Source organism: Medicago sativa, chromosome 3 (genome assembly GCF_051527215.1).
Source record: "Medicago sativa cultivar Bolivia chromosome 3, Bolivia_mono, whole genome shotgun sequence".
Lineage (NCBI taxonomy): Eukaryota > Viridiplantae > Streptophyta > Magnoliopsida > Fabales > Fabaceae > Medicago > Medicago sativa.
Genome location: NC_140751.1, coordinates 21,800,848 through 21,825,792, shown reverse-complemented (window position 1 = coordinate 21,825,792; position 24,945 = coordinate 21,800,848). Strand labels below are relative to the sequence as shown.

The 24,945-nt window shown below is 33.6% G+C and overlaps 3 long non-coding RNA genes and 1 other non-coding gene across 4 annotated transcripts; 3 read left to right on the top strand and 1 right to left on the bottom strand.

Annotated features, from left to right (window-relative positions):
- Positions 1–12: 12 nt before the first annotated feature.
- Positions 13–998, top strand: LOC146936375 (uncharacterized). The gene is made up of 2 exons (XR_015030575.1): positions 13–329; positions 604–998. It is a non-coding gene; the product is annotated as an uncharacterized LOC146936375 (long non-coding RNA).
- A 6,270-nt stretch (positions 999–7,268) lies between these two features.
- Positions 7,269–7,742, top strand: LOC146936374 (uncharacterized). The gene is made up of 2 exons (XR_015030573.1): positions 7,269–7,410; positions 7,517–7,742. It is a non-coding gene; the product is annotated as an uncharacterized LOC146936374 (long non-coding RNA).
- Positions 7,743–8,955: 1,213 nt separating this feature from the next.
- Positions 8,956–10,977, bottom strand: LOC146936373 (uncharacterized). The gene is made up of 2 exons (XR_015033186.1): positions 10,651–10,977; positions 8,956–9,318 (listed from the first exon to the last, which is right to left on the bottom strand). It is a non-coding gene; the product is annotated as an uncharacterized LOC146936373 (long non-coding RNA).
- Positions 10,978–20,547: 9,570 nt separating this feature from the next.
- LOC146936372 (small nucleolar RNA R71) lies at positions 20,548–20,654 on the top strand. The gene has a single exon (XR_015033621.1). It is a non-coding gene; the product is annotated as a small nucleolar RNA R71 (small nucleolar RNA).
- The last annotated feature ends 4,291 nt before the right edge of the window (positions 20,655–24,945 follow it).

Here is a 24,945-nt window from a genome sequence, read left to right as displayed (position 1 = left end):
TTTTTCTTGTAGTGGGAAGTTGAACAAAAAATAAAAAAAGGAATACTACTGCCAAGCATGTGTTGCGGTTTTGACATTAAATTGTATAAGAATATAATAATGCTTCATTGTCACATAAGATTCTCATCTGAATATTTTAAAAGTTTTTTTTACTTCCGTTGTAGATATTTTGTGAGGTTTTTTTTTCTTCCCTCTTATTGCATCAGCATCTTTGTTTCCGTCCATCCCTTGAATGAATCAATTTATGCATGAATTGTTTTTTTTTCACAGATTACTTACCGGATCGATTCTAGCTCATGAGATGATGCATGCATGGTTGCGGCTGACAGGTCTATTTCTTTCTCGATTTCTTTTTATTGGTATTCATCTAGAAAGTCATTGCAGTTCCAGGCGTACATTTTCTGTGTAACATCAATCCCATTTTAAACTATCACACAAATCATCAATCACCCTCTAGAACTTTTCCTGTTTTGTGGTGTAGCGTGAGAGTTCTTCATTCATTATCAAATTGTTTCATTAACATCACCGACATATCGAATTTTGTTGATTTATTATCAATCACCCTTCTGTTTTAGTGTTTTAATTTTTTGGGGTGTGATTCAGGTTGTGTATTAGTTGATCAAAGCAATGGCTTTCAAAGAAATTCTGGTGTATGGATGTTTTATTTTATCTGATATGGACCTCTGCTTCAACAGAAACCTCATTAAGGTTTACTCTCCTAGATCATACTATTAAGTTTACTTTAAATGAAACTTATTTTAATTGACTGAGTTGTATAATTTTGATCCATAATAGCTAGAACTAGATATTTTGTTCCCTTGTTGTTGATTTTATATGAATTTGGGAATAAAAATGTTTGGTTAGGTTGTAATTATGTAATTATGTTGTGGCTATGCTTGATTGGGGTATATATATAATTTGATAAATATATATTATGCCCAAAGATGTTATAGATTTACGTTGATATTACTATAATATAACTTCTTTGATTGTATTTATATATGCATGTACTTTTTTATATAATAAATATTGATGTAGCATAAAAATATCCATAATTTTTTTTTTCTTATTTTTAATATAAAAGGAAAGAGGTCTCAAGCTGATCTGGTAAGCAGTATAAAAAAAAAAGCATTTTTTTTAAAATTTTTTTGGATTTCACATCAGTGGGTAAAAGGACTGATGTGAAGTATACATGTTTAACTTCAGTGTCTACCATAAAACTGATGTGAAAACTGCAGGGTTAAATTTCAAAGTGCGTCTATTACATCAGTGCAAGTGGACCTGATGTAGAAATTCAAGATTTCATATCAGTCGCAACCTGATGTGAAAGGATGTGGACTTACCACATCATATCAGTTTACATCGGTTACAAACTGATGTAAAAAGTCGTTTCCAACTGATGTAAAAAATAATTTCTGTAGTAGCGACTTTATCCGCTGCATTAGACTCTGAACTCTATCAGACTCGGGACTTAGTTTAAAAAGAAGAAGGGTAAAAGGACTGATGTGAAGTATACATGTTTAACTTCAGTGTCTACCATAAAACTGATGTGAAAACTGCAGGGTTAAATTTCAAAGTGCGTCTATTACATCAGTGCAAGTGGACCTGATGTAGAAATTCAAGATTTCATATCAGTCGCAACCTGATGTGAAAGGATGTGGACTTACCACATCATATCAGTTTACATCGGTTACAAACTGATGTAAAAAGTCGTTTCCAACTGATGTAAAAAATAATTTCTGTAGTAGCGACTTTATCCGCTGCATTAGACTCTGAACTCTATCAGACTCGGGACTTAGTTTAAAAAGAAGAAAAAGCTAACATAATTCAACCCCCCCCCCCCCCCCTTCTTGTGCTTTTCTCACCTTCAGACATCAGAGTATGAAGACCGTCTAGTCTAAAGTTCACACAGAGTATGAAGTTCATCAGAGTCTGAAGTGAATAACCTAAATTTAGTTATTTTTGAAGACACAAATACGCAGAAGGAATAGAAGACTGGAGCAATGGATATTTCTAAAGAATTAGAAAGCATTGGATGTTTATCCATAGAGAAATGACAAAGAAAGGCCAATAGTACAATTGTACAACCACTACTCCACTACTCCAACATTTCTTGTGTACAAGCTACAACTGTGTCTCTACTTGTTAATTACCTATCAAGGAATGGTTTTTGAATTATTACCTCCTAGGACATTAACCATATCAAGCAACAGATCATTGTTGATTGATCAAGCTTTTAGAACGATTCTTTGATGCGCTGACACCTCTACAATGTCTCTTTCATACATCTATATAAAGGAAGGAAGACTAGAAGACTTTGAGTTACTCTACAACATATTAACTGTGTCAAAACACTGCTGAAACTGTTGTGCATCAAACACTAAAATTTCTTAAACTTTCATATCTTAGAAATTCTTAAGTCTTACAGTCTGAACTGTTTTGCCTTGTGAACACCACTGATTGTATATCAAGTGTTCAACCAAACCTATTCTTTATAATTTGTTTGTTTAGAAGTTTTTTGCTTTTGTGCATGAGCATAGGAAATCTCTTGCTTGTGTGCTTGAGTATTTGAAGTCTCTTGCTTGTGTACTTGAGCATTTGTATCTTATATTTTAAAGACAAAATTTCTATTTGTAAATTTCTTAACCATTGCCCTAAGTGCACTGGTTAAGAAGACTCGTATTTTTAATATATTTACTATAATGTTCGCACAAGTCTTTTAGCAGTTATAAATACAAGAAATTACAAGAAAAACAAAAAGAAGAAAAAAAAAACAGATAGACTCGCTAACTTAATTAAAGAATATAGATAGAGACAAATTGTTACTAAAAAATAAAATAAGATAGTGAGAAATTTTTTATTTACTTACGAAAGGCGAAATAAAATTAGACTAGTTATTAATTGATTGATAAGTTTCGTTCAAAAACAAATTAATCGATTGATAAGTTGTTACTTATTAATTGATTGATAAGTTGTTACTTATTTAAATGACGATTGCACATATAGGGACTGCGTATAACCAAAGTCTTCAAACCTTGCCCTAGACTTGAATAAGTTTTTATCTATTTATTTCGAACTATGTCTATTTATCCTAATTCACCATCATATCCTTCATTGAATAGGTTCTCTCCTTTGTTCCTGATTTATCAAAGGTTAAGCTCACTTCCTTGTGTAACTTGAACTCACTAGAAATAAAAATGATACCGCTTTCATGTCCATTATACATGAAACTGAAATTTTCCAAGACTGAGAAAGAAGGTACCGAATTTTCTTTGGACCAACCTGAAACCATTCCTGATGGTGTAGTGGACTTTTTGCTTCAAAACTCACCATCAGCAAAGGTTACATGCATCATACACTGATTAAGGTGAAATATATTATCAACTTTTTAAATATATTTTGTATTTAGTTTAGTTTTTTTCCTTCTTTGATAGTCTTCGGATTTACTTCTTGATGTTGTACTTGTTTGTTAAAATGATAAATCACCTACATTTTCAGCCTGTAATCTAAATTGTTTACGGTGTTACTTTTTCAGCTGGACCAGAACCAAGATAAGTTATAGAAGACGGGTTTTACAAAAAAGGCACGGTGGGGGGATTCAAGAGCTACATGGATTTGTTATGCAGAAGTTTTTTTCAGGAGATTGAAATCAAAAAAGTCCTTGAAATGTGGAGGCCTTAACAAGAATACTTTTCCCTAGAGAAATCTGTCAACTAGCTAGATAATCCATGAAATCAAAATTGTATTTATTTTCTTGCTTTGTTACTATATTACAGTTTATAATTTATTTCATGATTCTACTTTTTGTGGATTTATATTTATATATTTGAATATTTTGGGGTCGTGTGTTTGATCCTTCTTTTTTAATTCAAAGAGCATGGTTTGACCTAGGAAGCACAGATAAAACTCTACGATTACAATTATCATGGTGTACGACACTCAAAGATTTAAGATAAGTGTCATAAATAAAATTGTTTTTCTCTTTACTTCGATATTCCGTAGATCGGTGCCCAACACTTATATAACACTCATACAAGGCGTATTAAACAACTAAGACAAATGTCTTAAACTGTTTTTTTTTTTTTTTGCTTCCACACACCATAGATACAAGAGTTAAATATATTGATCAATGATGAATCATAAACATTAGAATTGATTACAACATTTTTAGCTTTTTCGATAATAGATGGATAAATGAAGGTCAAATACTACACTCTATTGTTTTAGAACTTTTTTGAATGAAAGAAATTGTTCGTGTTAGATAAACATATATGTATTTTGATTCTCAAGTTAAATCTCTTTTATTGACAAACTAATATATGGCGGTGTTGGTGTCCGTGAAGGAGTTTGTGTCAGATGTCTGTGTAGAAGTCCGTGCTACGGGGTTTGAAGTGAATTAGAGTCTTAAATATCCAACTATTTGGTTACAAAATTGTGGGTTTAATGTTGCTACTTCTAAAGATTTTCTTTTATAAGTTTATTTTTGTTTATACTTTTTGGTCTGCAAGGCAAAATCTAGGTAGTCAAAAGCAGCATTTTGCGCCATGGTCAGGTAAGTGTGGGACTAAACAGTGGTTGGACGTTACATTGTAGCCAGTGGTGTTGCGAATTTCAGTGTACGAGGGAGAAACAGATGACAAAACTAGCAGTTAGAAGACGTGAAATTCTATCTCGAGTTCGCAGCAGTTAGAAGACGTGAAATTATATCTGTGTCACCTTTCTTTGGTTGGTTATCCCATTTGAGCTGCAAGGCAGGATGCATATTATAGAAAACTAAATGCAATTATGATTGCCAGCACCCTATTTTCTTTCCTCGGCAATGGTCACATTCATATGAAAATATCAAAACTAGCAAAATTTTGTCTCTTCTACATCATAAACCTAATCATTTTCAACTGATAGAGTTCCACGAAGAATCATGAGAGTTACGGTGCTTGATCCTCAGGGTCCCCTTGTAATCGAGAATGATTTCGAGACCTCACTACTTTCGTCATGATTGTATCAGTCGAAAGGCATGACTTGATAGTAGTAATTGGGATTATCCGTCATTAAGGCTGTTTTGGGAGAGTCTTTTGGATCCTTGAGGATCTGTAGATGAACGATTAAAAGGTTATTTTGCTTTGATTAGTATCAAACATATTCTGAATCGTATCAAACATGTGGAAAAGAGTGAACCTGGAGATACTAAGATTGACACGATTCAGACTATATTTGAATCGATTCAACCATTCCCAGATGAAGGTTGATAGGATTCAAGGGTTTGTGAATCGTATAAATGTCTTAAAAAAACAAGTCCAGAAAGAATTAATGATACGAATAAGAAGATTTTGAATCGATTCAACAGTGATACGATTCAAAAACATCATGAATCGTATCAAAATGCATGATACAAACCCAACAATGGAATATAGGAAAATTTAAACGATTCAAAATCCTTTGAATCAAATAAAACACATAGGGAAAAAAATTCCCACTCAAACAGAAGATTTTTATGCATATCAAAACTTTTAATTGAGATCCAAGAATCATATGACATGACGACAAAGACTGCTAGGTGATGTAACAAGATTCTAGGCCATAGCTACTATTTATATAGACATTATTAAAATAAACTATACCTAATTATATATCTAAACATCATGAAAAATAAACCTAATGTTATAAGCAACTTCAAAAACCCTTAACCTTATCCAGCTTCTTCTCAATATCTCTCTGATCCTTCCTAGCAGCTTCGATCTTCTGGTTGGCCTCATCATCCACTTCCTTAATCTTGGAGGCCCCCTCAGTCTTCAACTTTTTTAGCACCTCCAAGTGACGCTTCTTAGCATCCTCTAGGGTCTTGAGAGCCTTATCCTTCTCGTCCTCCCACATAGGATCCCCAAAGACACTAGTATCATTGGTAGTCAGAAGGGTGGAAAGACAAACCATTTGAAAAGAGCTCATAACACTGTCTGCAAGCATCTTCCACTTGGCAACATCTGGAGCTAAGAAATGCCTTTTCATCCGCTTAGAACATTCATAAATTCCTCCTTTGTGTGGGGAGGCTTCCCCACAAATAGACTCAAGAGCCGAAAGGGGAGGTTCGGGTACAAAATTCTTCCAAGTCAAGATCTATTCAACTCCCTTCCAAGTGAGGATCTCCTATAGGGTTACCCACAAAGGACATATATATGAGAGAAATAAATAAGTAAGACTTATTTATAAAATAATAAGTAGGGCGTATTAGTAATTACATAATTAAGTATGACTTATTATTTAATCTATGAAAATTGAGAAATGTGGTCCATCGTATGGTACGATGGGTTTAAGTAAAATTTGTTGAACAATATGGTACGGTGTATTTAAGTGTTTGGCTTGATGACCACACAGGTGGTTCTATAAATAGAGCCCTTGTGATCGAGCATTATAGATTTTTTAAGACACTTAACCTAACTCACAAATTTTAGAAACCCTAAGCGCAACTCTCTAAACCTAGTCCCTCTAAAGAATAATATACTTAATGTAAGAAGATGAGCTTGAGTGATATTTATTAGTGATTTAGAGTTATGATTACTTTAGTGATCCTTCAAGCTCGCCTGTTTTTTTTTTTGTTGGAGTGTAATCTATTCTTAAATCTTTATTGTCTATCAATTTAGCTTTTCATGTTTTAATTGATGTTTCATTTCATCTTCATCTTCGTGGTCAAGCTCACCATGAGTTAAACTCCTTCTTGTGGTTTACATATGATGAGGTTTATATTATTCGCTTAAGATTTAAAGAGCTATAACTTCGTGCTTCTTTCAAACAAACTGTTTTGAATCAAAATCCTTGAAAGTAAAAACTTGATCAATTTTATTTTTAATGCCAAGTTCCTCTGAAAGCTAACTTTTTTTATCTTTCATCACTATTATTTCTATTTAGGTATTTTGACCCTTCTCTATTATGAAGAGTGAAAAAATAAAAAAATATCTAATGAATGTTTATTCGAGATCAAAGTATAACTGGTTAATTGAGTGAGCTAAAAGATAAACTTGACGCACCGATCTAGTTGCGAGACATTTAACAAGAACTTCAATTTAATAAACATATTTAGGTATTTTGACCCTTCTCTATTATGAAGAGTGAAAAAATAAAAAAAATCTAATGAATAATTGTTCAAGATCAAAGTATAACTGGTTAATTGAGTGAGCTAAAAGATAAACTTGACGCACCGATCTAGCTTCAATTTAATAAACAGTTTTTTAACTCTTAAGTGTTAAAAAACATTGAATTGATGTTAAAAAAACATCAATTCAATAAATTTTTACTTATAAAATGTTTCATCCATTTTTTACTGATTACATGTAAAAGAAGAAAAAATGACTCACATTTCAAAGTTTGTTTATGCTTTGATAATCTTTCTTTCTTTATATCTCGTGGTAACCGATGGCAGTAAGTAATTTTTGACATTATTTCTCATTTTCTTATTTATATTAGACATAACATAATATTTCATACTCCTTTAATGAAAATACTTTTTTGTTATTTGACATTGCAGTGCGAACATCACTTATGAAATGCAAATATCACTTTGATTGTTTCGAAAATATGCTAGAACTTGGGTGTAAATTTCCTGAAGAAGAGCCGTTTTGCAATTCCGTAACTTTCACTTGTGTGTGCTTAAAAATGTAACTGTTATAGTATGTATAATAATTATGTTACATATAATTTATTTTTATGTCATAATGTTCTTACTTTAATAATATCCTATGCACTTTGATCTATGTTTATGTTATCTTTGTGTTGTTTAATTGCTCTATACTTTTTTCCAATACTCAGGTTTTATCCTTAATTGGGTTTTGGTCTAGTCCCTCAATATTTGTAATTATCATTTTCCTTTTAATTATTATAATAATTTTAGAATGCTGCAAATTATAGATTATAATAATAGGAGGCCAACATAGTTTAGATGTCATGTTTTTCATTTGAACTTTGTTTTTCCTTTAAGAAATGTTTTGCCCACCTTTAAATCTCTTTGACAAAAATAATGTAAAAAATAACAATGTTATTACATAATTATTAGTCACTTTAATTAATAATGCCGATATATGATTATTAATATTTAGTATTTATTCGTGGGTCACAAATATTTATTATCTATTCTACTTATAGTTCAAATTAGTCAAGGCTGAGTTTGTTGAGAATAAGATACTCAACAAGGCCAACCACTATTTCAGGGCCAAAATTAATTTCATGGAAATTAATAATTTTGAATTAAGAATGTTATTGGCAACATTTAAAATTTCATTGACGACATATATAAAAAGAACTCATTTATCTCGTTTTTTGCATAACTTCTTGACGAATTATTGTTTATTTTGTGGTTTTGTATGTTTGTGATGACTAATGGTTGATTTTTAGCATTTTCAAAAAATTCGGCCAGAATGGAGGGTAAGTAAATTTTCATGTTAATAGTTGGATTTTACTCATGTTTCACCCCTACTCACTAAAAAGGTCGTAACATGGTTGAGCCTTATCCAATCGCTACACCATTTTTCAGTTTAGGCAACGTCACAAAACCGTGGCTATAAGCGTCAATACCGTAGCCAAAACGAACACGCCACGGATATCCGTGCGTGGTATATACGGCCGTTGCCTATTCGTATAGGCCACGGTTATTTCACTTTAAGCCACTAAATGCTACAACCGTCGCCTAAATGTATGAAGAGGCCACGTATTAGGTAATCGTTTTAGACCACGGTTTTGTTTTGTCCACGGCTTGCAGTCACTGTTTTAGGCCACGGTTATTCCTAAAGCCACAATGAAAAACCGTGGCAACAAGGGTTTTTTAAAAAAAAAAATTTATATTACAGGCGTATCCCCCATATATCCTATGGTGATGCTGCATTTTTCAAAATAATAGTAGCCTGGCCCTTGATTCTGCACATACAAGATGCACACAATAATTTGATTTTTTTTCAATTTGAATACATCAAATACTTCAAACAACAATCTTGAAATTATACAAGTTTTTTAATAAGTACATGCCAAAAATAACATCCAAATGTCTAATGAAGTGGTTACATCTTAAATCAAAATTATCATCGATTGACAACACACTTCAACTTATAGTAGACTTTTGACACCTAAACTTCAAGACTTTCAACATGCTAATGAGACCAAGGCTTTTTTCAAGTGTTGAATAAATTCTTTCTTGAATAAATAAAGAATAAATAATGAGGAAAACAGTCATGATAGTTAAAATTAATTAAACTACAATATACTCTTTTTCCAATTAAACTCGTCTAATTTTCTCCGAGTCTCCAAACCATATCTTCTTGTGAATCTCCGCATCTTTGTCTGCAACATAAAAAAATAAGGTCAAATAGAAGAATATCAGTTGATGCCAAGCAGTCCAGAAACAATCTTACTCACTTTTTCAATTAGCATAGGCCAATGCAACCTACAAAATTAAATATAGATCGATTTGCAGAAGGTAATAGCCTCACCATTCAAATACAAGATTATGGTAATACATTACATTGAACCAATCAATTTTAACTGTGGAAAACAATAATTGTAATGTTAAATCAGGAATAAATTTACATACTTTTCGGTTAAAGATTAAATAAGGACGCATAATTGTTTGCTCCTCTTCTTGAGAAAATTGTTATCTCTTAATGAGATCTTAAATAGTTGGTGCACATTACTCTATAACTACTTCAAGATAGTTAAGACCCACAAAATTGCAAAAGAAAAAATGAACTATGAAGAATCTATGAAGGATAGATATTGACAAGACACTGACACTACTATTAAAAAAAACAAAGGACACCGGCACACCGCTGCATATATATTTAGTTCCCTAAAAAATATATATATTAATTTAGTTATATAGGTATCAGACATCGGTTCAAGGAGTGTCAAAGTAAAGGAAAAAACTATTTTATTTTGGGCACTTACGTGACTTGTCTGACACATGTAGTACGAGTGTCAAACAAGTGTCGGACACCACGACACATCTAGATAGTAGGAATATTTTTTTCTGCTCATTCCTATTAGAAAATTGTTAGGAAGAACCCAATATGCCCATTAACAAGTCATTGGGGGTGAACACTCAATCCACATGTTAAACTCCTCATCATTAACATTAAGACTAGAGAAATTATCCAAATTTGACATTATTGACACTTGAACCAAACTCATCAACATCAGTATCTTTTTCAACATAAAAAAAAATCATGATGTAGCTATCATATCAACACTAGGAACAATTCCACAAGTTATAAAATAACTTAATCCTACACAACTAAAACCTCTAATACATTTGTTAATGTTATACAACTTTTAAGCAACTATCAACAAACCCAAAATACCCAAGCTCATAAACTTACGCCCAAAATAGAAATTGTTTATTGTATAAAAATAACCCAGAAAAATCCAATTTTAGATTCAAGGGAAAAGGGAAAATTAGAGTAACAAAATAAAATAAAATAAAAAAACTCAGTTTTTAGGCATAAATGAGATAAGATAAACATTCAATTAACATAACAGTCCAAGTCACACAAAAATTGTCAAGATCAAAGCCAATTTCAGATTATATAGAAAATAAAATTTAGGGTTCATTAGGAATTTAGATTTTTTTTGATTTTCAAGTATAAACTGAGCAATTTAAGGAAGGAGGAGACTTACCCTTGAATTGAAGATTACCACAACGCCGTACGAACTTCGACACGGTGGTTCTATCAAATTAGTGTGCGACGAAGAAGATATAAGGGTGAAAATGATGTGTTCAAAATGAAGCTCTATTTAGTTCAATGGAAAGCTTGTGTGAAGAGACACTAGAAAATGGTCTTAATTTCTCCTATCAATGCATGGAAAGGAGTATGGTGGTGGTGTGGTTATGAAGAGAGAAAGGGGCTTAGTTTTTGTGGCTCTCAAATTGTGTTCTACTGTATCGATGGAGATAACAAAAGAAAAGAAAAAAATAAAACAAAAAGGATAAGTGGGTGGGGTTAAATTTTGAGAAGGCCATGAAAGATAAAAGATATAAATTATATAATCATTATTGTGTGGTTAGTATATCATGAACGTGTAACATGAAAGAAGGGAATGTGAGAAATAGAAATAAATAATTATTTTATTTTATTACGTGTACATATAACCATTCAAAATATTTAGAATTGTTATATCAATTAATATTTTTAATTTACGTGACAATATAGAATGTTTTGATTGGTCATACGTGTAAAGTTTTTTGAATTGTCAACCCACCACCATTAAACTCCTTAATAATGGTTGAGATTCCATTTTTTCAAATAAAATAAAATATTTTGATTGGTCGTATGTGCAAAGTTTTTTGAACCGTCAACCCACCACCACTAAACTACATAATAATGGTTGAGATTCCATTTTTTAAAATAAAATAAAATAAAAGAAAATATCTTTAAATTAATAGGATTAAAAAGATAAAGCTATTAGAAATAAATTATATCAAGCTAACGGAAAGATGGACTCTCACGTGTATGTCTTACAAGTACAAACATTTGTGACTTTCAAATTGTAACCAAACTTTTGTCAATAATACTTTTAATTAAAATTTAAAATAATATTTTTAAAGGATAAAATAACACAATAAATAGTGCAATGAAAGTGTAAAATATATATACCTATAATTTTAATCTAAATTAAAATTTCATAAAAACTATTGTTCGTAATGTACACACATTATCACAATAAAATGAGCAGTCAGATGGACATAGAGTGTCTGCCTAAACGCTAGTAATAATACACACACACACACGTATATATATGTCCCACGAAAATAAAACTACTCGACTATAATATGAAAAATAATATTCTTTATAATACACAATATCAACAATATTATACACTATAAAATATTTATTTTAATCTTATTTGCCAAATATACTTTATCATAGTATATGTTTTTTTAGGTGTTTATCGTAGTCAGGGTTGGCCCAAGGTTAAGCCACCTAAGTAAGGATTTTAGGCCTCAAGATTTTGGATTAAAAAAGTGCTTAAAAAGTTAATTTAGCTATGAATATTTGGGGAATAGTCACTTTAGTCCTTGAATGCAGAGAAATTGCAAAACAGTCCCTGAATGTAGACTTTGTTGGTCAATTTCAAGGACTAAAGTGACTAACGGAATCTGCATTCAGAGACTAAATTGACTAACAAAGTCTACATTCAGGGACTATTTTGCAATTTATATGTATTCAGGGACTAAAGTGACTAATCCCCCTAAATATTTTTTTTGATTGATTTTTTTTTTTTGTGGTGGTCGAGGTTCGAACTTTGAACCTTGCATATATTATGCATTATCCATACCAATTGAGCTAAGCTCACGAGGACTTAACTATAAATATATAATATGACTTATTAATAATCATTATCTTGCATAGTTGGTCAATTTTAGAGCCTCAAATTCTTTTGGTCCTAAGTTCAAATCCAAGAATCAACAAAACTTGATTTACTATGCTATTACTAAGCATTGTGTTAATTTTTTTTTTTAATTTCAAACGACCTCATTATAAAATTTGCTTTAGGCCTCTTAATATGTTGGACCGGCCCTAATCATAGTTTATGTTCAAATTGTGATCTCTTTTTTATTAAGGGTAAATTACACAAGAGATGTTTTTAAAGTTATTTAAAAAGTTGATCCTTTAAGTTTTTTTTCGTACCACTTATATCCTTTGAGTTATTTAATTGTTATAAGTTGATCCTTTAAGTTTGTTTTGTACCACTTAGGTCATTTAAATTATTTAATCGTAAAAATTTGAGGAATTTCAAATCATAAAAACAATTTTACATTATAATTGATTAGGATTGGATCCAGTTTGTTGTTATATCATAAAAACAGTTTATATTACAATTTTATATCACAAAACACAAATTAAATATGAATTTTCAACCTTTAAAAATATAAAAGTTCATATTAAATTCATGTTTTGTTAAAAAATTCTAATTTTTTTTGGGAGATATTTTTATAATATTATGAAATTTTTAGCAAAATTTTATTCAAAAATATGAATTCTACATATGATTTCACTTTAAAGGATGGACCAAAAGTGAACATGAAAAATTTTATAGGAACTAAAAGTTGAAAGAAATTTTTAGATAGATTAAAATGAAATGTTGATATATTTATAGAGACAAAATATATATTTAACCCTGATATTTATAGGCACTTGACAAAGTATTAATATATTGGGGTGCCTACTTCGTTGCTACTCTCTCTATCCTCTTTAATGTTATTTTGCTCCTAATTTAGTAAAAAAACAATTATTATATTTTATTTAATTTTTAGATCAATGATTTAGTTGTAGTTGATTATTAAACCTTCAAAATTAGAAAGATAAATGTGTTTAAGGTTTATGTGACATAATATTTTTAGCCCACAAAAAAGAAAAGGGAAATTCGTAGGTTATGAAATATTTTGTGTCCTTAGATTGCAAATATTATTAGCAACGGTTATTCAATGTGGTATAATATTTACCAAAACCGTGGCAAGAATAATTTTAGGCCGCGCTTTTATAGATGCAGCCTATTCAAAACGAAAGGGCAACTCCCAAACTCCGTTGCCTAAGAGGAATAGGCAACGACTACGTTATTCCCACGGTTTTAGAATCGTGGATATATCTAAATAGGCGACGGATTTATACTACTCACCTGACAAAGTATAGAACCCTGCCAACGTGTAAAAATCCGTGGCCTATACACCTTTAGCCAACAGTTATTCAGCCGTGGGCTAAATTTTCGTTGCCTAAAGCCTAAAAATTTTGTTGAGAATAAGATACTCAACAAGGCCAACCACTATTTCAGGGCCAAAATTAATTTCATGGAAATTAATAATTTTGAATTAAGAATGTTATTGGCAACATTTAAAATTTCATTGACGACATATATAAAAAGAACTCATTTATCTCATTTTTTGCATAACTTCTTGACCAATTATTGTTTATTTTGTGGTTTTGTATGTTTGTGATGACTAATGGTTGATTTTTAGCATTTTCAAAAAATTCGGCCAGAATGGAGGGTAAGTAAATTTTCATGTTAATAGTTGGATTTTACTCATGTTTGACCCCTACTCACTAAAAAGGTCGTAACATGGTTGAGCCTTATCCAATCGAAGCATGTGACCATGTGTTTGAAAGCTAACAAGCATAGCTACGACTTCGGAATTTCGAAAGATTGATTCAAACGATGAAATATGAGATTTTTTTGCCACATCCAATAGAAAGGATTGAAATCCTTTACCCTTTTTAGATTTTATCTGCGAATATCGGAGAAATTGCTCCAAATGACTTTTCTTAACACCGAGAGGCAAAATCGAGCCTCAAAACTGAGAGGCAATATCTCGTTTTTTTGCATAATTTCTTGACCAATTATTGTTTACTTTGTGTTTGACATTTCAAGGAAGAAAGGTGGAAATGTAGAGTTGAAGAGCCAACGTAGTGCTTGAGGAGAAATTACTAATACCTTAAGTAATTAGTTTAAATTCCCCTAACAACCTGATAGAGCCAAACCGCAAGTGCACGGCCTATCGAAGTAATAGTAGTAAGTAAGAGTATCGTTCCGCTAGGGAGTTGGTCAATCTAATTAGCCTTTAGATATTGATTAGAGGAGAAAGAATTAAGAAGTTGGAGAGTGCAGTTTTTTGAAAGTAAATAACAATAATATTAAAAAGCCTCGGGATCATTGGTTCATCATAATAACGAATCTTTTCACAAGCAAGCCTTAAACTTATAATTAAACGTTAATCCTAATTACTAAGGACAAGTTTCTCTTTAGCATATCACAGCTCCTCTCGAAGTCAGTGAGTGTATCCCTCCAACAATCACACCTATTCTCATGGGTGATTGCCTTTGGGACCCTTGAAGATCGAAACTTTATATGTCCCAAGGTTTGCTAGACTATTCTCATGTTTCGCAAACCTTGTCTAAATTCACTTGATCGGATATCAAAGCTCCGCGTTCGCTTTATGAATTGATATCTGTGATGATGAATTAACCATTATCAAACCCTCCGCGTTCGCTTCCACAGTTTGATAATAATTAATTCATGTTAAAACGGTGAATTTAGATTAGGAATTAGGGTAACAATTAATTAAGGTTTAAGACTTGGCTTGATCCGGATTACGTCGTTAGACTTATCCAACGATCCCAAGACAAAGAAGTCTACTCACTCATGTTCATCGTAGACATGGGGGAAGAAGAGAGAATGCGATAAAAGTAAATTGCAAAGAAAGTAAAAGGGAAAATAAAGACTTTTATTAAAATAGCAATTGAAATAAACAAAGTAAAGGATGAATGTTTATGGTGGAGAGCTACTCTATTTATAGCTTTACAATCGACTTAGAAACTAAGCAACTAAAAGGGTAAAACAGTAAAGCTGCAACAGGGTAACTTGGGCCCGAAGAAAAAGCAGCAAAAGAGGCTCTGGGAGGTGGCACGGCCGTGCCACATGTTGGCACTGGCCGTGCCAAGCTTCTGACTTGGTGGGAACATATTTTTGTTCCATATCTTCGTATTTTCGCACTGTATTTGCTCCAGTCCTCTTTCTTTTGCTCCAAGACACCTTCCACCATATATTCGTTCCTAAAATAAAATAAAAGACAATTTAAAGTAAAATATTCTAAAAGGAAATAAAATGCAATATAATTAAATCAAATCTTTATTTAAAACTAAACTAAATAAGGCAATAAATAATACTATCTATGACTCATCAAACTCCCCCACACTTGAATCTTTGCTTGTCCTCAAGCAAAAGGCAGCAAACATAGCAGCAACAAAGATTGATTTATGGCAATATTTAAGAACATAAGTCTCAAAGAAAGGTTTTGCCTCAAGTACACTAATTACAATTTCAAATACTTCTCATGAACCTATTCTACCCAACATCAAGTCTCAAGTGAGTGTGTGTGTGCAGTCCAACCCTTTTCTTGCTCCTGTATAAGACAGATATTATGAGGAATAGGTTCTATCCTTAGTGCTAAAGTAACCGAGAAAAGTCCTTTCTTCATTTCATATAAGAGTGATGGGAATTTAAGTTAAACATTAAATTAGATATAACAATTAAGCACAAGGGGCTGCAGATGCTTAGGGGCTATCTATCCTCGTAGGGAGTCTTCTCGGATGTAATTGTCCTTTCCCCCTAGATTCAAAATCACCCTAAGTAGTGCTGCAAAATTATTGTTTGTTTCATCTCCGCGTAGGAAGTCTTTTTGGATGTAATTGTCCTTTCCCCCTAGCATTGATGAATTTGTTTCACTTTAGGTTCAAATTAGGGAGTCACCACCACAATTAGGAAGTTAGGGATTGTCCTTTCCCCCACATGTTGGTGCCATTCTCCCGCCCCATTTAACATTAACAAATTAATAAGAATATAACAATTAAGAACAATTTGATTAATTTTCCCACACAAACTTATACTACTTTTACTCTTAAGACTTTAAAGGGTCTAAGTTAACACTAAAGATAGAACGTGTTCCTTAAAATACCTATTCATACATTTACTCAAGGATTGCAACCGGGTGCTTTTCTCATTGGAGAATTTTCACAATAAAACATGATATGGGTATAGCAAGAACATAAGAAACACAAGAAACTACTTTCGTGTACAAGAAGCAACCTAAGTAAGAGACAAAACAAAAATTTTCATGCCATATTTACATTAAAAACAAGCTACTTAGTTACGCCTCTTGCTATAAAAACAAAACAAAAGAATAAAGTTCAAGGGAGTTTGGGAACACTACGACTCTAGACACTTTATTAGGCCCCCCCCACACTTAGGGGAAGCATTGTCCTCAATGATTCAAAAGAAAAAGAAATTAAAAGAAGAAGAAGAAGAAGAAGAAGTAGAAGAAGATGAAAGAAGGAGATGAGTAGAAGAATGAGAGAGAGATAGGGAGAAGAAGAAGGGAAGAGAGGAAGAGGAAAGCTCACATTTGTTTATTGAGGTCCGTAAGGAGGACCTTGAAGTTGGAGGTGTTGCATCATCCGACGGAGCATCTCATTATTTTCATCATTGACACGGTTGCCCCTTTGAACTTCATTGCGAAGGCCGGAGATCTCAACACCTTGCCTTTGTTGCTCGGTGCTCATCCTCTCGATTTCATTGTGAATCCATGTCCATTGTTGATTTTCATGAAGCTCACCGGTTTCATGGCCATGGTGCCCCTCTTCATGGTGCAAGTTAGCACCTTCTCCTTCATCATGGTGCAAGTTAGCACCTTCTCCCTCATCATCACCAAGAACCTGCACATCATTATCATACAACCAATTTTCTTCCACCTCGGTGGTAGTCCGAGATGGGTTAGGCAATAAAAACATGATCGGCACATTTAGCTTAAGTTGGTAATGGAGGGGTGGACGATGTTTGATGAAATTCATAGCAATAAGGGTTTCTATGTTAAGCCTATTATTTCCCTCAATTGGTTTGATCCCCTCATCTTCACCCACTCCAAAACACCTAGCTATATATGTAATGATGCCACCCACCACTATGTCTCCTCTACCGGCCGGTCTAGTACCGACAAAGTCTAGGTGATCAATCAGATAAAAACAGGTATTGACGGGGTGGTTGTGGAGCATTGCCCAAAGCATGAACAATTCATCGGTTCTAGTGTTTCCTAGCTCGGTTCTACCCCAAATAGTGCAAGCCATTACCCTCTGAAGGTACCTAAGTACGGGGTTGTGAATATTGCTAGCTTTGTTCGCCCTAGGGACGTATTTGTTAAGACCGGTGATTTGTTTCCAAAAGGCAGCTGGGTCATAGTTATCCGGTTTAAGGCTGGGGTCCCAATGATCATGAATATATCCCTCATTTGCAAAGCCTAAGGCATCACAAAAGTGCTGAAGTGACATGTCATAATCAATATTCATTAACCGGAAAACAACTCTATGGTTAGGGTTATCAAAATTCATCTTATCTTTAGTAAAATCTATTGAGCTCAAGAATTCATAAGTGAAATTTTCATAACCCCTCATAGGTTTTAGCAATTCAGTCCAGCCTAACTTTCCTATCAACCTAGAAACATCATCAAGCAGCTCTAGCATATCTAAAGTATGGGAATCAGGATAACGAGAAGGGTGCAGATGTTTAGAGATAAGATTTTTATACCTGTCCCTTTGCTTGTTGTTTTTGAACTGGATCCCATGATTCTTCACTTGGGCTTGCTTCTTTGGGGGAGGTCCTCCTTGAGAGCTTGCTGGTTCTTTACCACTTCTTCTTGAAGCCATTGACCTTTGGTAGAATTGGTTTTGAAGGTTTAGGGTTTGGGAAAATTTTTGGTGGAAAGGATTGGTTTAGGGTTGGGGTTGATGTTTAAGGAAGTTTTGTTGGTTTGGATATGGAGATTGGTTAAGGTTTTGTGGTGTTTGGGTTAGGTTTTGAAGGATTAGGGTTTTGGTGAATTGTGGGTTTGGATGGATGAAAGATGTTTTTGATTGGTGGTTTTTATTTTGGGTGAAGTTTGTGGTTGATTGGGGAAAGAATGGAGTGATTTGGTTAAGAATTGAGGGAGATATGAAGGTTTGAAGGTTTGAAGGTTATGGTGGTTTAGAGAGAAGTTTGAAAGATGAAAGATGGTTGTGGTTTGTGAATGAGGAAGAAGAAAGAAAAATTTGTGGGTATATGTGGTGTAGAGGTCGGGCACGGCCGTGCCATCCTTGGCACGGGCCGTGCCAACATTCTGACTTCAGTGGCCCTTTTTTTGCTTAAAAACTTGGCACGGCCGTGCCATACCTAGCACGGGCCGTGCCACCTTTCTGGTCCTGGGGGCTTCAAAATTTTTCAATTTCTTGATTTTTTTCGAATCACACTTGGACAATTACCTACAAAACAACTTAAAACAAAGAAAAACAAAACAAAAGCGATTAAATGCGTGGGTTGCCTCCCACGAAGCGCTCTTTTAATGTCATTAGCTTGACGGTTAGAAAGAGTCCTTAGAATGGATCAAAGATATCATATTGTGTAGATGACGCTATAAAACGTTCTTTCACAACATGATCGTTAAGCATGCAACAAGAGTAAAGAGCGGGACCCTTCATAACGTTTTCCAACTCGTATCCTACCATTTTATCACTCACTTGAAAGACTATCCTACCAAGTTTCACATCAATGAGAGCTCCCGCAGTTGCGAGGAAAGGTCTACCTAGGATTATAGGGACGTCGTCGTCCTCTTCAATGTCAACGACTACAAAATCAGTGGGGATGTATATCCCCTCTATCTTAATAGGTATGTCCTCGACAAATCCTACAAGTTTCATGGTAGAACGATCAGCTATCTTTAGTTCCATTTTGGTAGGTTTCAATTCTCCCATCCCTATCCTTTTAAAAAGAGACAAAGGCAGCAAACTAACACTAGCTCCTAAGTCACATAAGGCTTTGTTTATGGTTTCATTCCCAATTTCACATGGTATGGCAAAGCTACCTGGATCTCTAAGCTTAGGGGGTGCTTCTTGGATGATTGCACTAGTTTCCTTAGCTAAGGCTATTGTCTCATTATGCTCTATAGCCTTTTTCTTTGAAAAAATTTCCTTTAAAAACTTGGCATATAGAGGCATCCTAGACAAAGCTTCAGGTAAGGGAAGTTTAATGCAAATCTTCCTAAGTATGTTAACAAATTTTTCAAACTTACCCTCTAATTTAAGCTTTTCGGGATTTAAGGGGGATGGAGTTTTGTTTTCTTCAAGTGGTTTAGCTTCTTCTATCACAACTTTATCACCTAAGGGCTTGACATTCTCTTTCCCAATGTTTTTAACCTTAGCAAAAGTTTCGCCTAACTTACTACCCCTAAAAGATATGACATTAACTTGGGCTTTGGGGTTGGCTTCGGTTTGACCAGGAAAGGCTCCCGGTGTTTGGGAAGATGTAGCCACTTGTTGGGCTATTTGAGCGATTTGAGTTTCAAGCATTTTAGAGTGAGTAGCAATAGAATCAACCTTGGTATTGAGCTTGGAAAGAGAATCATTCAGAAATCCAGTTTGGTTTTTGAGTTCTTGAAGTTGTTTGTTTTGGTTGGCAATAGAATTTTCCAACAAAATTTCCAAATTGGATTTTTGAGTGAATCTTTGGTTGTTTGCATAACCGGGTGGTGCTACTTGTCCATAGGGATTTTGGTTTTTATAAAAATTTTGATTTTGTCGCATCCCTTGGTTGTATTGAGCATAATTCATTTGCTCAACACCATTAGTAGCACTACCTAGTTGGCAATCAACACCAGCATGACCAGTTATACCACATATTTCACAAGAAGGAGTAGAAGCAGAATTGATAACACTAACATTGAATTTTTCAAGTTTTTCAGTTAGTGTATCAATTTTAGAAGCAAGGTGGTCATAGTTAGAGACTTCGTGTATACCTGCCTCCTTTTTGGAGGGTGAAGAACTAGAGATGGCTCTCTCGTCGGTCCATTTGTAATGATTCTGAGCCATGTCTTCAATTAGGGCATACGCCTCCGTGTAGTTCTTGTTCATAAGTGCTCCACCTGCAGCTGCATCAACAGACATCTTAGTGGTATAAGACAAGCCATTATAAAAAGTGTGGACTATAAGCCACTTCTCTAGGCCATGGTGGGGACAAAGTCTTAGCATTTCTTTGAAACGCTCCCACGCCTCATAGAGAGATTCCCCATCTTTTTGATTGAACCGCGTGATTTGGTCTCTAAGTTTAGCGGTTTTAGATGGTGGAAAGAAACGGGCAAGGAATGCTTGCCTCATCTGATCCCATGAAGTAATGGAACCGACTTCGAGGGAATGGAACCAAGCGCTAGCTCTATCCCTTAAGGAAAAGGGAAAGAGATGAAGTCTTACGGCTTCTTGGTTCTCCTTCATGGTTCCACTAATTCGTAGGAAAACAGAGATGTGAAGATTGGGATCCTCTGTGGGGGATCCCGAGAATTGGTTTTGCTGCACCAAATTAAGTAGGGCAGGCTTGATTTCAAAGTTGTCATCCTCAACCGTTGGGTACACAATAACAGCTTGTGGCTCAGCCGTAGACGGCGTTGCATACTCTTTGAGAGTGCGATTGGCCATGGCGGTGTTATTTTGTGCTGCTCTCCTCCTTCTATGTAAGAACCTTTCGATCTCGGGTATGAATACCGCTTGATTTCTAGTTCTTCGCATACAAGGTTGAGAACCCAAGAAGTTAACGATAACAGAAAAATAAAAAGTTAAAAATAAAAAGAAAAAGAGAAAGAAGAAGAGAGAATTCTAATCACTAAGAAAAAGCTAATTAAATTAGTTAACTCCCCGGCAACGGCGCCAAAAACTTGATAGAGCCAAACCGCAAGTGCACGGCCTATCGAAGTAATAGTAGTAAGTAAGAGTATCGTTCCGCTAGGGAGTTGGTCAATCTAATTAGCCTTTAGATATTGATTAGAGGAGAAAGAATTAAGAAGTTGGAGAGTGCAGTTTTTTGAAAGTAAATAACAATAATATTAAAAAGCCTCGGGATCATTGGTTCATCATAATAACGAATCTTTTCACAAGCAAGCCTTAAACTTATAATTAAACGTTAATCCTAATTACTAAGGACAAGTTTCTCTTTAGCATATCACAGCTCCTCTCGAAGTCAGTGAGTGTATCCCTCCAACAATCACACCTATTCTCATGGGTGATTGCCTTTGGGACCCTTGAAGATCGAAACTTTATATGTCCCAAGGTTTGCTAGACTATTCTCATGTTTCGCAAACCTTGTCTAAATTCACTTGATCGGATATCAAAGCTCCGCGTTCGCTTTATGAATTGATATCTGTGATGATGAATTAACCATTATCAAACCCTCCGCGTTCGCTTCCACAGTTTGATAATAATTAATTCATGTTAAAACGGTGAATTTAGATTAGGAATTAGGGTAACAATTAATTAAGGTTTAAGACTTGGCTTGATCCGGATTACGTCGTTAGACTTATCCAACGATCCCAAGACAAAGAAGTCTACTCACTCATGTTCATCGTAGACATGGGGGAAGAAGAGAGAATGCGATAAAAGTAAATTGCAAAGAAAGTAAAAGGGAAAATAAAGACTTTTATTAAAATAGCAATTGAAATAAACAAAGTAAAGGATGAATGTTTATGGTGGAGAGCTACTCTATTTATAGCTTTACAATCGACTTAGAAACTAAGCAACTAAAAGGGTAAAACAGTAAAGCTGCAACAGGGTAACTTGGGCCCGAAGAAAAAGCAGCAAAAGAGGCTCTGGGAGGTGGCACGGCCGTGCCACATGTTGGCACTGGCCGTGCCAAGCTTCTGACTTGGTGGGAACATATTTTTGTTCCATATCTTCGTATTTTCGCACTGTATTTGCTCCAGTCCTCTTTCTTTTGCTCCAAGACACCTTCCACCATATATTCGTTCCTAAAATAAAATAAAAGACAATTTAAAGTAAAATATTCTAAAAGGAAATAAAATGCAATATAATTAAATCAAATCTTTATTTAAAACTAAACTAAATAAGGCAATAAATAATACTATCTATGACTCATCACAACCATAATGTAAACATAAAAAGTTCTTACTCAAAGGCTAACAATAATACAAAATCATGTTATATATTAAGTTAATTATATTGTTTTAGTATAATATTTAGTCAATATACTTAGGATTCAGTTTTATCAAGTCATGAGTTGTGATTTTGGATTCACTTTTTTTGGAGATCGGTCGATATATTCGCAACAGTTGTCGTGTTGTGGTTTGTGGGTACTGCTCCTGTCGTGTTGCCTCATGTAACATCCCAGCCTGCTTTTAGGATTGCCGACTGACACCATAAACCAACACGAGTCTTTTCAACGTGTTAAATTATTCTACATAATTCACTGGATGGAAAGCATTAGAAATACATGTTTTTCTTAAACTTTTCTCTAATCTAGTTTAACAGTAAACTACCAACAAACCCGAGCTAAGCACGGGGTTTGTGTTCCAAACAAGATGAACATTGAAGCGCGAGCTATGCGTTAACGCAATTAAAAGTGAGGATAGAAGGAAACGGAAACAAAAACTAACCAATTAAACCAATTTGATCAAAACTTAAACATAAAAAAACTATAAAAAAACGGAAAAGAAAACTTACCTAACCTAACCTAATTATTCAAAAAATAAACTCTATTGATTACCTTGGAAATATCACCAATCTCCGACAACGCCGCCCAAAACTTGTTGTTTGATTGACAAGTGCACCAAATCATACTCAAGTAATAAACTAGTAAGTTATCCTCTCCACATGGATTGTCGTTCAACTTGATAATTAACTGAATTTATTAGAAAAACAAATAAAGTAAAAGATTGATAGTGGTTGCAGGGTTTTAATTGTTTTTTTAAAGCCAAAATTTTAAGATTAAATTAAAGAAAATTTGAACCTAACAATCAAATTTTGCACTCTCTTTTTTTTTTCTTTTTCAGAGGAACTTTGTATAATGATATAAATAACTATGTAAAAAATCTTTTAAAAATTTACAAGTTTATGTATGATTTAATTTTACAAGGACTAAAAGTATGTGTTTGTCTCAATTAAATTGAAATTTGTTTAATTATACTTAAATTTTTATATTATTAAATAATTTTTAATAGATTTGTTAAAAACATTATAATAATCTCGTTTATAAAAAAATAGAATTTTTTTAACGTGTAATAAATTAAATATGAATTCTTTTAAACGTCAAAATTTCAGGATAAAACTAATTGAAATTGGACTAAAAATGAATATCATATGACGATTTAGTTTGTATTGTTGCGGATTAATGAGTTGTTTTCAAATTTTATTATTTCTCTAACCTAATGAGTTGTTTTTACTATTTCTCTAGCCTGATGAATATTTGTCATTTCATTCTTCAATCTGCATTTTGCATTTTTTTTTTACGTATTTATCTTTTTCATGGTTACATAATAGATTGGTCGAAAAAAATGGTTACATAATAGATAAGTTTTCTTCAATATATGATTATATTTTACATGTTTGTTTTGTCAGGCCAAGCACTAGAGACATTTTAACAACAAATATACATTCGTGGACCAATTGAAAAATTAACCTAATCATGTCTATCAACATGTGTGTTCTAGATGCATATGGAAACATTTTATAGGGTGGACTCCTAAACACAAGGAATATTTGTGATAAATTGAGGTGATTTTCTATGCTCAGCTCGGATATGAAGATAATATATGAAAACTCTTCCTCTCACTTATTCAAATTCACTTCTATTTAATGATGTGAAAGTTGATTGTTTACGGATGTGAAAAGTAATTATTTAATGATGTGAATGATATATATATATATATATATATATATATATATATATATATATATATTTGATTGATGATGTTTTCTGCATTTAATCTCTGAGTCTATTGATTATGTTTATGCAATCTTCTTATTATGCAATCTTCTTATTTTGGATTGTGAATGATATTCCTCGAACCCCCAAAGTTTATATTGTTGGATGTTAAGTAACAGTAATGTCGCATTGATTTATCTTAGGTAGACTATACACGTGTTGAGGTCGTTGGGACGTTTCTAACCTAATCGGTTTATCCCTCTGATGGCTAATTGCACCTGCTGATCGCACGGTGATCCTTACGTGCATGGTCTTGCTAATTCAAAGGTAATTGAAATATAAATTTCAATTGGCATCCCAGTTTTTCCCAACGTAATGAAGTCTAAGGTTCCATTAGTTCAACCCATCTATGAATCTTAGGACACTCATAGCACAGTCTCTCTCTCTCCGCTCTTAGTAGTTCTACAAACGGGTAGCCCTATCTTGTCTACCTTACTAAGGGTTTCAAGAGAATGGTTCGATAAAGGTTTATTCCCCGGATACTCTTGTTCCCCTAATTACTAACCAGTTACATCCTAGGTTCAGCAGAGTTACTACTCAGTCTTAGTAATGTCACCTCCTAAGTACTTACTACTATGGTCAACTCTCATTCAGTATCTTTCGCTGGTTACGAACTACTTACTTCCTAGACAG